The sequence below is a fragment of the Microcaecilia unicolor genome, chromosome 9, assembly GCF_901765095.1.
Source record: "Microcaecilia unicolor chromosome 9, aMicUni1.1, whole genome shotgun sequence".
In the NCBI taxonomy this organism is placed as follows: domain Eukaryota; kingdom Metazoa; phylum Chordata; class Amphibia; order Gymnophiona; family Siphonopidae; genus Microcaecilia; species Microcaecilia unicolor.
In genome coordinates, this window is record NC_044039.1 from 203,205,613 (window position 1) to 203,219,609 (window position 13,997).

The 13,997-nt window shown below is 42.7% G+C and overlaps 1 protein-coding gene across 1 annotated transcript in view; it reads left to right on the plus strand.

Annotated features, from left to right (window-relative positions):
* Positions 1-2,628: 2,628 nt before the first annotated feature.
* Positions 2,629-13,997, plus strand: part of DICER1 (dicer 1, ribonuclease III) — a 157,276-nt gene continuing 145,907 nt past the window's right edge. The window contains exon 1 of the mRNA XM_030213736.1: positions 2,629-2,740. The gene's annotated coding sequence lies outside the window, so the exon portion shown is untranslated. The remainder of the gene's footprint in view (positions 2,741-13,997) is intronic.

Consider the following 13,997-nt stretch of genomic DNA (forward strand, 5'->3'; position numbering starts at 1 on the left):
GAGACACTGGAAGGATGGGGAAAGAAAGAGGGGAGATGCTGCATGGAAAGGGGGAGAGGATAAAGTTAGTGAAAAAGTGGAGAACAAGAGGAAGGGGCACGGGGAGAACAAAGGTAAGGAAACGATGGAAAGTCATAGGTAGATGAAGTAAAAAGAAGGAAATTAAAGAATGGATAGTAAGAATGAATTAAATCTGGACAGAGAGAGGGGCAGAAAAATAAATTGAAGAGAGAAAAATGACAAATGGACAGGAAACCCTGGCAAGAGAGTTAAGAGAAGACGAAGGAAAACAGAATCAAGAGACTGGGACCAACACAATTAGAAAAAGTAAATGGCCAGACAACAAAGGTACAGAAAATAATTTTATTTCTAATGTAGGAAAAAGTAATGTGGTAGCTGTTAATAAATGCAAATAAAACACAAAATAGAAAATAAGGTGATACCTTTATCTTGGACTGATTTTAATACATTTTTGATTAGCCTTCAGAGATCAACACTTACTTCCTCAGGTCAGGAGAGGATACCACAACACTGTCCTGACCTGACCAGAGGCAGGAGGTTTTGGCCTCTGAAAGCTTAATTGAAAAGGGTATTAGGCTAATATAATAAAAGAAGTATCATCTTTTTTCCATTTTCAAGTGCCTGAACTGAGCATATGCGGGAGGGCTGGCATCGGTGGCTGAAGCACGCTGCCACTTGCTGCAAGGCTCAAACAGCATGGTATGAGGTTTATGAAGCGGACCTCTTCAACTAGTGGGGCTTGGGCAGCTCCGCCAGCGATTCAACCAGCGCCACAACTTTGGAGTGGGCTTAAGCTCAAAGTGGGGGACAAGGTCCCCTTGTGGTTACGTCCCTGGGTGGAATAGATGCTGAATAGGGGGGTGTGGCCAGTATTCTCAGTGGAGGAGGGTAGTTAGTGGGGTCCCGCAGGGGTCTGTGCTGGGTCCGTTGCTTTTTAATGTATTTATAAATGACCTAGAGATGGGAATAACTAGTGAGGTAATTAAATTCGCCGATGACACAAAATTATTCAGGGTCGTCAAGTCGCAGGAGGAATGTGAACGATTACAGGAGGACCTTGCGAGACTGGGAGAATGGGCGTGCAAGTGGCAGATGAAGTTCAATGTTGACAAGTGCAAAGTGATGCATGTGGGTAAGAGGAACCCGAATTATAGCTACGTCCAAGAAAGGGATCTGGGTGTCGTCGTCGATGATACGCTGAAACCTTCTGCTCAGTGTGCTGCTGCGGCTAGGAAAGCGAATAGAATGTTGGGTGTTATTAGGAAGGGTATGGAGTCCAGGTGTGCGGATGTTATAATGCCGTTGTATCGCTCCATGGTGCGACCGCACCTGGAGTATTGTGTTCAGTACTGGTCTCCGTATCTCAAAAAAGATATAGTAGAATTGGAAAAGGTACAGCGAAGGGCGACGAAAATGATAGTGGGGATGGGACGACTTTCCTATGAAGAGAGGCTGAGAAGGCTAGGGCTTTTCAGCTTGGAGAAGAGACGGCTGAGGGGAGATATGATAGAAGTGTATAAAATAATGAGTGGAATGGATCGGGTGGATGTGAAGCGACTGTTCACGCTATCCAAAAATACTAGGACTAGAGGGCATGAGTTGAAGCTACAGTGTGGTAAATTTAAAACGAATCGGAGAAAATTTTTCTTCACCCAACGTGTAATTAGACTCTGGAATTCGTTGCCGGAGAACGTGGTACGGGCGGTTAGCTTGACGGAGTTTAAAAAGGGGTTAGATAGATTCCTAAAGGACAAGTCCATAGACCGCTATTAAATGGACTTGGAAAAATTCCGCATTTTTAGGTATAACTTGTCTGGAATGTTTTTACGTTTGGGGAGCGTGCCAGGTGCCCTTGACCTGGATTGGCCACTGTCGGTGACAGGATGCTGGGCTAGATGGACCTTTGGTCTTTCCCAGTATGGCACTACTTATGTACTTATGTAATAGAGTGAACTGATCCACTCCCTCTTACACATCCCTGCTGTCACTGGGGTAAATAAAATAGCTTCTGGAATGGCCATGGGATTGAGGTATTCCAGGGGGCAGAGCTATGAGGTAGGTGGGTGGAGCTAAGAGAGTGGGGCGGGGTTGTATGTACTAAAATCTCCCTCTCAAAATTAGGACCTCCCCCCCCCCTTTGCCAGCTCTGTAATAAGATACTCCTTTGACCACACCCTAAATTTCTTCCTACCGTGGTGTCTCCATTTTATTTCAATCAATCCATAATATGGCCAGTATATTTAACTCGCACAACATGCCCAGGCCGCTCATTTATTGCTTTCTGTACGGGAGCGGCATTTGCCTCACCAGTCCCAAAAAAACCATACTTTGTCGCAACAGATCGCGGCTTCTATCTTTTTTTCTACTAGGAAAATGCAGATTTCTCATGACAGAGCTCAAGGTCTTCGGACAACGGCTAGTACAAAAGCGCATCTTCTTCACGGAGCTCAGAAAGCAGCTACACGCTCGCGAGGAGCATTAATTGCATCAACGCTGCTGCTGCTGCTGCTTCGTGAAGCGACTCTTTCAGACCTGCTGTTGTTGCGTCGCGCGCCGCCTCCTCTGACGCAACTTCCTGTTTCCGGCAAGGCGGGATGTAGAGGAAGAGAGAGCTTGTGTGGTGTGTATCGACTCGGAGGTTTAATAAAAGCGCCTTGTGTGGATCAAAGGGGACGGTGACGGGGCACCGGAGGTGGAGGAAAGCTGGAGGCAACCTCAGGTAGGAGTTTGATGGGGGGGGAGGGAGGGAGAGGGAGAGAGATGGCAGATCATGCGGAGGGGAGGGAGGCCGAGCCCCGAGTGCATGTGAGGAGGGGGTGCTCGGCCTGTGAGAGTGGCGAGTGCAGCCGAATGCGTGGGACTTGGTGTCTTTGACGTTCAGGGGTATAACGGGATGGGTTCACAAAGCTGATGTTAGTGGGGAAGGGGGTTGGCGCGCAAAGAGAGTTGTTGACCAAAGCCACGAGAACTTTATTGTTGGGTCTTTGTTTTTTATGTCTCAAAAAGACCTGCCGTATGAGGTCGGGGATGCCGATATTTGAGAACTTCAGCCTGTTCTGGGACCCCAAGACATCCTTCAGTTCCTCAAAAGTATCTTTCACAAAAATAAAGCTTCTAGGCTTTAGAGAAGCATGTGTTTTGGATTCTCGATCTTATTCCGTGTTATGTGCATATTGTTCTTTGCATTTCTTGTGCAAATGCAATGCTTTTTTTTTTTTACTGTTCAGTGGTGCAAACAAAAAGTAGGCTATGGATGTTTGTAAAATGAAGATAACCCAGTTCACTTATGGCCCGTTTCTGATGCTGTTCACATGTAAAAAAAAAATGTGTTTGTGGTATACAGTACTTTGTACACAAAAATACGTGTATATTAAATTGTTATACAGGGATTCAGCTGGAGTTCCTTAGTTTAATTACCCTGGCAGTTTTTAAGTTAAATATTTATTCCATGTCTTGTATCCGTGATTCCCAGACTGTAGTTTCTGATGGATTATATGGGGGGCTGTACCTTTGATAAGGTGCCTACTCCAGCCCAGAAGCAGCACCACTGAAGTTGAATTGTATATGAAAGTTGGAGTGAGGAGCAGCTCGGTGTCAATGATGTGAAGTGTTTGGTGGATTTAGTCCATTGCTTAGAGCGGGAGCTGTTGAGCAGAGCCCATTTGGATTTGGAGCCAGTCATGCTGGGGAAGGTGAAATGGAGGTAAAGTTCAGGGAGGCAGGGTAATCGGAGACATTTTTTTTTTTTTGGAGGGGGGCGCATTTACTAACAGTATGTGCTGTCTACTGTAGAGCCCATAGGAAAAAAAAATAGGCTCTGAGCAGATATCATGTGCTAACCATTAATAAAATGTTCATATATCTGGGATATGCAACAGTGGCAGAAATTCCAGCATTTTGCATCAGCATGTTTACTAGAAAAATGCTGAATCGAAATATTTTATCTGCCAGTGCTGATCTCAAGGTGAGCAAAACTTAAAAAATTTCCAGGCTCGCTGGTGAAGGAGCTTGTCCTGCCATTGCCAATGATTTATTGACAATGGATTCAGGAAATCAATTCCAGAAGGGTCTTTGGTGGGAATACACGATTGTTTATGAAACTTGACGACACAGGTATGTATGAAATAGATGATCTTGATCAAGAGTATGATGGTACGTGGTCACCTAGTTGGCTAGATAGAAAGTAGGCAAGCGGTCCAAGGAAGAGGTAGGGTTCCAGTTCCCCTAATATCTCAGTCTACATACTGGCTCAGGAGAAGGTTATGAAGAAAAAATACCCTCAAAACTTGTAGGGCTTCTATTACTAAGGTGGGGTAAGGATAAGTGCATGCTAAATGCTAAGAAGCCTGTAGGAATAAAGTGGACTTTTTAGCATTTAGCACACACTAATCATTAGCACACCTTGGTAAAAGGAGCCCTTAGGCACTGGATTGGCACAGAATTACTGAATATTCTTTCTCTTTTCAGAAATGGAGATGCGATTCAATTTTTTAAAATGTGGATGCAGCTTTGTAGGTTAATTGTTCACTTCTCAGGTTAATCTACTCCATTAAACTAAGTAGCAGGGTGCCAAAAACCAAGATTCTAAACCACATACTACCCGTAGCGTCTATGATGTAACTTAATGTTTTGGTTGTTAATGCTATTTTAGTGTTTCGGCTTGTGTGTGCGCCACAGTACAGGTAAATCTGAGCGTCTAAAATGAAAGAGATGAACCATATAAGGTATTCTCCAGTCAGCATATGCAGTGCGATGAACTGTGACTGTGTCCAAGGTCTTACCTTAAATCTAAATGTGTGTTTTAAACTTTTGCTAGCATCAGACAGAAGCTATAGACTGTGCTAAATATTGCCACCTGACAACATAAGCACACCTTAATAAAAAATATAAATTTCAGCTCAAAAGCTGATATCAGCTATGTTTTTCCTATGTGTTAATTCCCTCAACTCTTCTTCCAAGGATGGGACGTGAGAGAAAATATTGATGAATCCAGCCCTAATGGGCATGGATCTGTGTCTTTGTTTTTTTTTTTTTTTTTTTTTGTTTGCTCCAGTGCAAAAGTGTGCAGGCATGTTAGAAAATATCAGAATATCACATTGCTCCAATTTTGCAATTGTTTTTTCCATTTAAAACAATTTATAAGCTGGAGGACGTGTTTGATACATCTTTATCTCTATAACCTGAAAGCAGGAGACAACTTATATAGCTATAATCTAAAAATAATAAGTACTAAACATATCTAGCTAACAAAGCAGTTCTTGGTCTTGGCAGATTTATGGACTGGATCAGAGGACATAGTACTGTTGCATTAATGGGGAATTGAGCAGAAGTCTGTGGATAGCACTGCCATGTATATATTAAATTGTGTCAACTTCTGAAAAATTGTTTTTGCATATTTGTGGAAAGCCCTAAAATGTTGCCAGAGCTACTCGATTTACTAAGTTACACTATCAGTTTAATGCATGCTAACATCATTAATGAATGTTATTAGTAAATAAGCCCCATTGTCTAAATTGGAACTTACAGTAAATAAAATAACGTGTGATTTCATGTTAGCTTTTGGTAATGTGGTGCACCATTTGGTAAATCCAGCTTGTATCTTTGGTAAAGTGTGCTGCTGTTTCCATTGGGCTGATGGTTTTGAGCACCAATTGTAGCTCAGGTTAAGACTGCACTGATACATACAGAATAGACATAAATTGAGTAAAAGCTACCAATTGCATTAAAATTCTTATATACCATATTTACTAACAAAAAATGTTTGTTCAAAGCAGTTTGCATAAAATCAGGTTAATAAACATAGAACCCTGTTTACTAAGCTGCACTATAGGCACGCTAGCGTTTTTAGTGCACACTAAAAATTAGTGCTAATGCTAGAAATACCAATAGGAATATACGAGTGTCTCTAGCATTAGCGCACGCTAAAAACTGTAGTACACCTTAGTAAACAGGGCCCATAGATGCAAGATAAAATAATATACTTAGTTGTGAATATATACTATAGGTGATGATATATTCCAATCTACAAACAAGATATCTGGTCCTCCAGTAGTGGATCACTACGTTATAAAGAGCCGTGTTTTTATTATTGGATTGGATTTATTCAGTTTTATATGCCGCTTTATTCCATAGTTCCAAAGCAGTTCACAATGTTTAAAGATGACAAAATATACCACCTACATACATAAATAGCAATTACATCAGAATTTAAGTCACAGCAGATAAAGTTTATAATTGTTCAAAGTATTGATGGAAAAAGGTAGACAGGGCGTCTCAAATAGAATGATTTGTAGACCAAACACAATAACTTAACACTAATGTGGACTGCAACCGGCAATTGGTGCCAGTGATGAAATACAGGACCCAGTTATCAAGTATGCAGCCATATTTTGTGCTAATTGCAAATACTGGAGGCTGCTTGTGACAAATGCATATATTGTCTCTCATTATTTTCTAGGAGTAGGTACCCCCCCCCCCCCCCAAATTTTAATTTTCTTGTTCTCTTTTTAAATCATCAAATTAATGCCATTAAGAGCAGGCCTGTGGAGTCAGTTAGTAAGAAAGTACCAACTCGGACTCCAGCTTCAAAATAAAAACTTGCAATGTTATAGCATATGGTACATTTACTTTATATTTATATTATTTTTTTGTCAGGTTCTTTGTTCATACGTTAAATATATTTTGTGGTCTATTAGTCATAATTTTGTACATAAAGAAATATCCTATGAAATTTTTCTATGATTTACTATACCTACTAGGAGCTGGAGTCAGACAAAAATAAAGGAATTGGAGTTGAAGGTTTGGTGCTGCGGAGGACTTGCAGCTCATTTGCATATCTTCTCAGCCAACTTCAGAGTGACTCCCAGGTCTACCCTAATCCACCCATGGCCTCCGCTCCAGGTGCCTAGTTCTCCCTGCCTGCCTGCCAGGTGCTGTGAAGGATTTGCACTCCATCTGCATATCTTCCCAACCTACTCTGATTTCCTGAAAGATTGTAAGCTCCTTTGAGCAGGGACTGTCCTTCTATGTTAAATTGTACAGCGCTGCGTAACCCTAGTAGCGCTTTAGAAATGTCAAGTAGTAGTAGTACTCTCGGGTGACATTCAGGGTCTCCACTGCAGGTGCCTGGCGCTCCCTCGGCCTCTGGCTGCCTGCCAGGTGCTGTGGAGGACTTGCAGTCCATCTTCATATCCTCCCAGCCTGCTCCTACATTTTATTTCTACAGTTTGTATTTTATTTCTGCTCTTCCTAATGCCTCCAGTATAATTTTTCTTCTTGGTAATGTCCCTTCCCAATCTCTTTCTCCAGCCGAGACCACTGTATACTTCAGGAACACATTGCCCACTTTCTGCTTTCATCATCTCGCCATCCCTTTTGTTTTCTCTCTTCTCAGCTCTCAATCTTCAACATTTTCTTCCTTTCATTCAACCATCTCCATTCTATCTGAGTACATCTCATCTTCGTCACTGTCGTAATGCCTCTCCTACTCTTCTCTGTACTCTCTTGCTCTGTCTGTTCTCTGCTGGGGTTGTGTGTCCCAATCCTGGTCCTCTACATCAGGTCTCATCTTATTCGTGCAGGTCATACCACAATGTTTCCAATCTCTATTCCTCTTCTCTCCCCTTCTTATTTTGAAACTATTTTTATTGATGATCAAATATATGAAACAGAATTAGTAAAGACACAACATATGCCTTAACGTACATCTTAACTATATCATCAATTTTACAACATTTACGCCCCCCCTTTTTTTTATACTCTCTGTATCTGGAACCTCGTACTTCATGGTAATGATGCCTCCCTGATATGTCCCTTTCTTCATTTCTCACTGACTTGGACTCCTGCACATTATCCCCGTCAACCTCTAAGCAACTTGTAGATGGCAAGGAAAAAATTGAAGTGCCTGTATACAAATGCTAGAAGCCTAAAAAATAAGATGGGAGAGTTAGCGTATATTGCACTGTATGATGAGGTAGATAATAATTGGCATCTCATAGACTTGGTGGAAAGAGGACAATGAATGGGAACACTGTGTTAACAGGGTACAAATTTTATCACAATGATAGGATCAAATTGGAGGGGGGGGGCAGTTTGCGCTATATGTTAGAGGGAATTGAGTCAGATAAAATAAACATTCCACGTGAAACAGCAGCATGAAATCATTATGGATAGAAATTCCATGTGTGAAGGCAAGGAGTGTTCTTGTAGGGCTGTACCACCATCCGCTGGGCCAGAACGGACAGACAGATGAAGAAATGTTTACAGACATTAGGAAAGCTGGCATATTGGGCAACTACTACAATAATGGGTAATTTCAATTACCAGAAAATTGCAACAGGACAAGAGGTGAAATAAATGTAGTATTCAAATACACAAACACCTCTCTTCTATTAAGGGTACAGAATGACTGCCCTCACAATAATAGTGGAGAAAAAAAGACTTCAGAATCATTGGAGCTTAAAACAAACAACAAAGGTTGAAAATAGTAAAAGCTCTCATTCAGTCATTCGGTCAAAGGGGGAAAAAAAAGCTTCACAAAATCCCATCTGATCCAACAATGCCAAGGCAGTCAAACGCACCACATAAATAGGCAATATTTACCCCCAATCAGCAAAATGTTTCAGCGTCTACTTCCATGCAGCAATCAAAGTCAGAAGTAGTTCTTCCATAGCCGAAAATGTACTTATCTGAAGGCTGAAACTAGCAAAGCTTCCCAATAAGAGATCCCCGTTGCTTCAGAAGTGTAGTCCATGCTGTTCTGCGGTATCATGACTACTGTAATTCTTTATATGTGGGACTTGCTGTGAAGCTATTACCTCTAATGGGACAGAATGCAGTTTGCCTATAAGTATTTGATTTTATTGTTTACAGGAAGGGTTTTGCAATCTGCTCATTTGTGTTTCCAAATCCCAGAGGTGTTAAGCTTAAGAGCTATTTGAGCAACTCTTCAATATTTAGCTTTAAAAATTTGGAGTGATATTCTTCACCAGCTTAGATGAATTTTATTTTACTTTTTATTTAGAAAACAGCTGAAGGCTTTTCTGTTTTCAGATAGAGATTGTTTAATTTTTAGATAGTAGTACTTTTAAGGGTGCTGTTTTGTAATTCCATCTGATTGAGATGTTTCTTTTATTGTAATCTGCAGTGAATCCTGTGGAGATATAGCGGAATATAAGTTAAGAATGGAATTAACGGCTCATTAACTAATTTGTATGTGGATCTCATGATCGTACCCAAATCTGGGCACCACTTATAGAATTTGGGGGTATGTGTGTATAGTAATCTCTCATAGCCACGGCTGTGGAGTCAGTACTACTACTTAATCATTTCTATAGTGCTGCTAGACGTGCGCAGCACTGTACACATGAGCATGTAAAAGACAGTCCCTGCTAGACAGTGCTTACAATCTAAGTAGGACAGAAAACAGGACAAATAAGTGATAAGGGAATTGCTTAAGGTGGGAATGATAAAACAGATATGGGTAGTGAATAGGGCTTAGGAGTTAAAAGCAGCCTCAAAAAGGTGGGTTTTTTAGCTTAGATTTGAAGATTGCCAGAGCTGGAACTGGACGTACAGATTCAGGGTCTATTCCAGGCGTATGGTGCCTCAAGATAAAAGGAATGTAGAGTACAGTGGAGGAAAAGGGTTCAGATAAGAGAGATTTACCTGATGAACGGAGTTCCCAAGAAGGAGTGTAGGGAGAGATAAGAGTGGAGAGGTACTGAGGAGCTGCAGAGTGAATGCACTTGTAAGTAAATAAGAGGAGTTTGAATTGTATGCGGAAACGGATAGGGAGCCAATGAAGTGTCTTGAGGAGAGTCTGGCTAATATGAGCATAGCAACACTGGCGGAATATAAGTTGTACAGAATTTTGAACAGATTGAAGGGGAGAAAGATGGCTCAGCGGGAGACCTCTGAGAAGTAAGTTGCAGTAGTCTAAGCAAGAGGTGATAAGAGTGTGGATAAGGGTTTTGGTGGTATGCTCGGAAGGAAGGGACAAATTTTGGAGATATTATAGAGAAAGAAACAACAGGTTTTATCAGTCTGTTGGATATGTTCAGAGAAAGAGAGAGGAGTCAAAGATGACCGCAAGGTTACTAGCTGATGAGACAGGGTGGATGACCGTATTATCCACAGAGATAGAGAACGGGGGAAGAGGAGAGGTGAGTTTAGGAGGAAAAATAAGAAACTCGGTCTTGGCCAAGGTCATCTAAATACAGAAAACCACCTAAACTCTCTACGCGGATGGAAAGAATGAGCACAAATGCTCTAAAAAGGTTCAAGACTTGCAAGCCTTGATGTTTGAAGAAAATTTGGATATTGTTGCTATTACAGAGACATGGTTCAATTATTCCCATGAATGGGATGTGATTATACCGGGCTATAATCTTTTTAGAAAGGATAGAGAGGGCCGAAGGGGTGGAGGAGTGGCGCTGTATGTGAGAGACAATATCAGAGCGGCTGAAATGCAGGGCACGTGGGGAAAGGAAGCTTTATGGATTGTCCTGGAAAGAGAAGATGGAACCTGTATCCACACGGGGGTTATCTACAGATCTCCGGTACAAATAGAGAAGCTAGACAAGGATCTGATAGAGGATATTCAAAAGATTAGTATGAAAGGGGAGGTGCTACTGTTGGGAGATTTCAACTTGTCTGATGTGGATTGGAACATCCCGTCTGAGGAATCGGAAAGAGGGAGACTGTGGACACATGTCAAAGTGCCTTGCTCAGACAAATAGTGACGGGTTGATGCTGGATCTAGTGCTCATGAATGGAGGAAGTGTTTCTGATATCCGGGTGGGTGCCCACCTATGTAATAGTGATCATCACACTGTATGGTTTGATATAAGGGTGAAGGTGCAGTGTAGACGCACAAAACTAAAAGTACTGGATTTCAGATGTACTAATTTTGATAAAATGGGGGACTACATGAAAAAGGAGCTGTTGAAGTGGGAAGGCGTAGGAGAAGTGGAACATCAGTGGTCAAAGCTGAAGGCTGCTATAAATATGGCGTCTGATCTTTACGCGAGGAAAGTAAACAAAACCAAGAGAAACCGGAAGCGTATATGGTTTTCCAACCAAGTAGCTGAAAAAATAAGAGCAAAAGAGGCTTTGTTCAAGAAATATATATGTGGTATATATCATTCAGTGTAAAAAATGTAACGAAGGATGCTATATTGGAGAAACAGGCCAGATGCTTAAGACAAGATTCAATTTACATAGACATCACATGAACAATACAGCCAGTAGGGCCCCCACCCCGGTGGGACAGCACTTCACAGAACCAGGACACTGTATCAGTGATTTCACAGTGAGAATACTGAAAGGTAACTTTAAAACCATACAAGAACGTAAGACCTTTGAAGTCAGAATGATTGAATATTTTAACACCCAACAGAAAGGACTTAACAAGGACCTGGGGTTCCTAGCCCATTATAAACCATAAAACTGTATGTCTCTGTTGATCACCCTCCCCTCACCTACCCACACCCATCCTGTTAGAATATCAATGATATGCTTTGATGTCCCCATGCATACCTCCGACCCACCCCCATCCTCCCACCCTGTCAGACTGTCATAGTAATGCTTGAATGTTTTCACTTATATACACTGTCAGCTAGCACATTTGCTTAATTCCGATCTGACGAAGAAGGGCAACCTTCGAAAGCTAATCAAGAAATGTATTAAGTTATGTCCAATAAAAAAGGTATCATCTTATTTTCTTTTCCATGTTTTATTTTGTTTGATTTCTATTGATAACCTTAAGAGTGGACTAACACGGCTACCACACTCCTCTATTCAAGAAATACAAAAGAACGTAACGAGAGGATCACGGAAAAGATTATCGGATTAAACTTAAAGAAGTGAAGAGAGAAATATGGCTAGCAAACGTGTGAGCCAAAGAAAAATGGCTAAAGATGTAAAGAGAGGTGACAAGACCTTTTTCAGATATATTGGAGAAAGGAGAAAAGATAGGAATGGAATTGCGAGACTGAAAGATAATGAGAATGGTTATGTGGAAGTTGAGGAGGATAAAGCTAATGTGCTAAACAATTACTTCTCTTCAGTGTTCACGGAGGAAAATCTTTAATCTTTAAGAGGTCCTGGCGGGACCTCTTAAAGATTTATTTAATAGATCTTTAGAGATGGGAGAATTTCCACGAAATTGGAGACAAGCGGATGTGGTCCCTCGTCACAAAAGTGGAGACGGAAGAAGTGGGAAACTACAGACCGGGTCTCACGTCTGTGGTAGGAAAAATAATGGAGTCGCTGCTGAAAGAAAGGATAGTTAACTTTCTAGAAGACAATGGGTTACAGGACCCGAGGCAATATGGCTTTACCAAAGGAAAATCCTGTCAAACTAATCTCATTGACTTCTTTGGTGACAAAAGAAATGGACGAAGGCCGTGCGCTAGATGTAATCTACTTGGATTTCAGCAAAGCCTTTGATACGGTCCCCCACAGAAGACTTGTGAATAAGCTGAAAGGGCTGAACTTAGGACCGAACGTGGTTGTAGTGGCAGTGCCCCTCAGGCGGGAAGGTATCCTTGTCCACCCGTACTTGGACGACTGCTCATCAGGGCAAAATCTTTTCAGGAGAGTGTGCAGGTCACGGGTCGGGTGGTTCGTTTCCTGCAGTCGCTCGGTTGGGTGGTGAACTTGGCCAAGAGTCGTCTGGTTCATTCGTAGTCCCTAGAGTACTTAGGAGTTACCTTCGACACTGCACGGGGTCGTGTTTATCTTCCCCAGGGCAAAGTGGTCAAGTTCCGGTCTCAAGTTCAGGAGTTACTTCATAGATGCATCCTATGTGCTCGGGATTATCTTCAGGTTCTGGGCGCCATGGCAGCAGCGATAGAGGTTGTCCCTTAGGCCAGGGCTCACATGTGGCCTCTTAATCTTCTCTTCTATCCAGATGGTCTCCTCAGACAGATTCCCTTTAGGTGAGGTTGCCTTTGCATTCTCCTGAGCGCAGCAGCAGCCTCTTCTGGTGGCTGCGGGTGGACAATCTCACCAGGGGGATGCCGCTGGAGTCTCCCCAGTGGATAGCGTTAACAACGGATGCCAGTCTCCAAGGCTGGGGAGGCTTGCTCTGGGTCAGTGGTCTCCTCTGGAAGCATCCCAGTCCATCAATTTGCTAGAGACCAGGGCAATTCGGCTGGCTCTGGACGAGTTTTATCCCCTATTGAAAGGCCAGGCGGTGCTAGTCCTATCAGGCAGCGCCATGCAAGCCTCATGGCATGGACGGAGCTTCACCTGACCGCCATCTTGACTTCTCATGTGGCAGGAGTCGAAAGCGTTCAGGCAGATTTTCTCAGCTGTCACACGCTCGATCCGGGAGAATGGTCTCTCAGCACGTGGGCATTTCAATTGATAGTGGAACAGTGGGGAGTTCCGGTTCTGGATCTTTTTGCCTCCGGTCTCAACGCAAAGGTGCCCCGCTTTTTCAGTTGTCGGAAACACTTAGCAGCGGGAATAGATGCCCTCTTACAACAGTGGCCTCCCAGTCTTCTGTACACGTTTCCTCCCTGGCCCCTCTGGGTCGTCTTTTACAAAGGATCGAGGCTCATGGGGGTCCAGTAGTCCTAGTGGTGCCGGATTGGCCTCGCCGTCCGTGGTACGCAGACCTCCAGCGTCTTCGGTCTGCGCCTCCTCTTTGTCTCCCTTTTCACAGGGATCTTCTGTCTCAAGGCCGTTGTCTTCTTGTTCACTTAAGGACTTAACTCTCTTGACCTTCATCCATTTCTTCAGCTAGGAGAGTCTCGGAACTCCAAGTCCTTTCCTATAGGCCTCTGTTTTGGGAGTTTTCTAAAGAGCGCGTGGTTTTGCGCCCAGTACCTTTTTTCTTGCCTACAGTAGTTTCAAGGTTTCATCTATCTCAGTCGGTCTTTCTACCTGTCCTTGGGTCTTCCTCGGGCACGGAGAGTCAGAGGAAGTTGTGTAAGTTGGACGTTAAAACGGTTCTTAAGCACTATCTG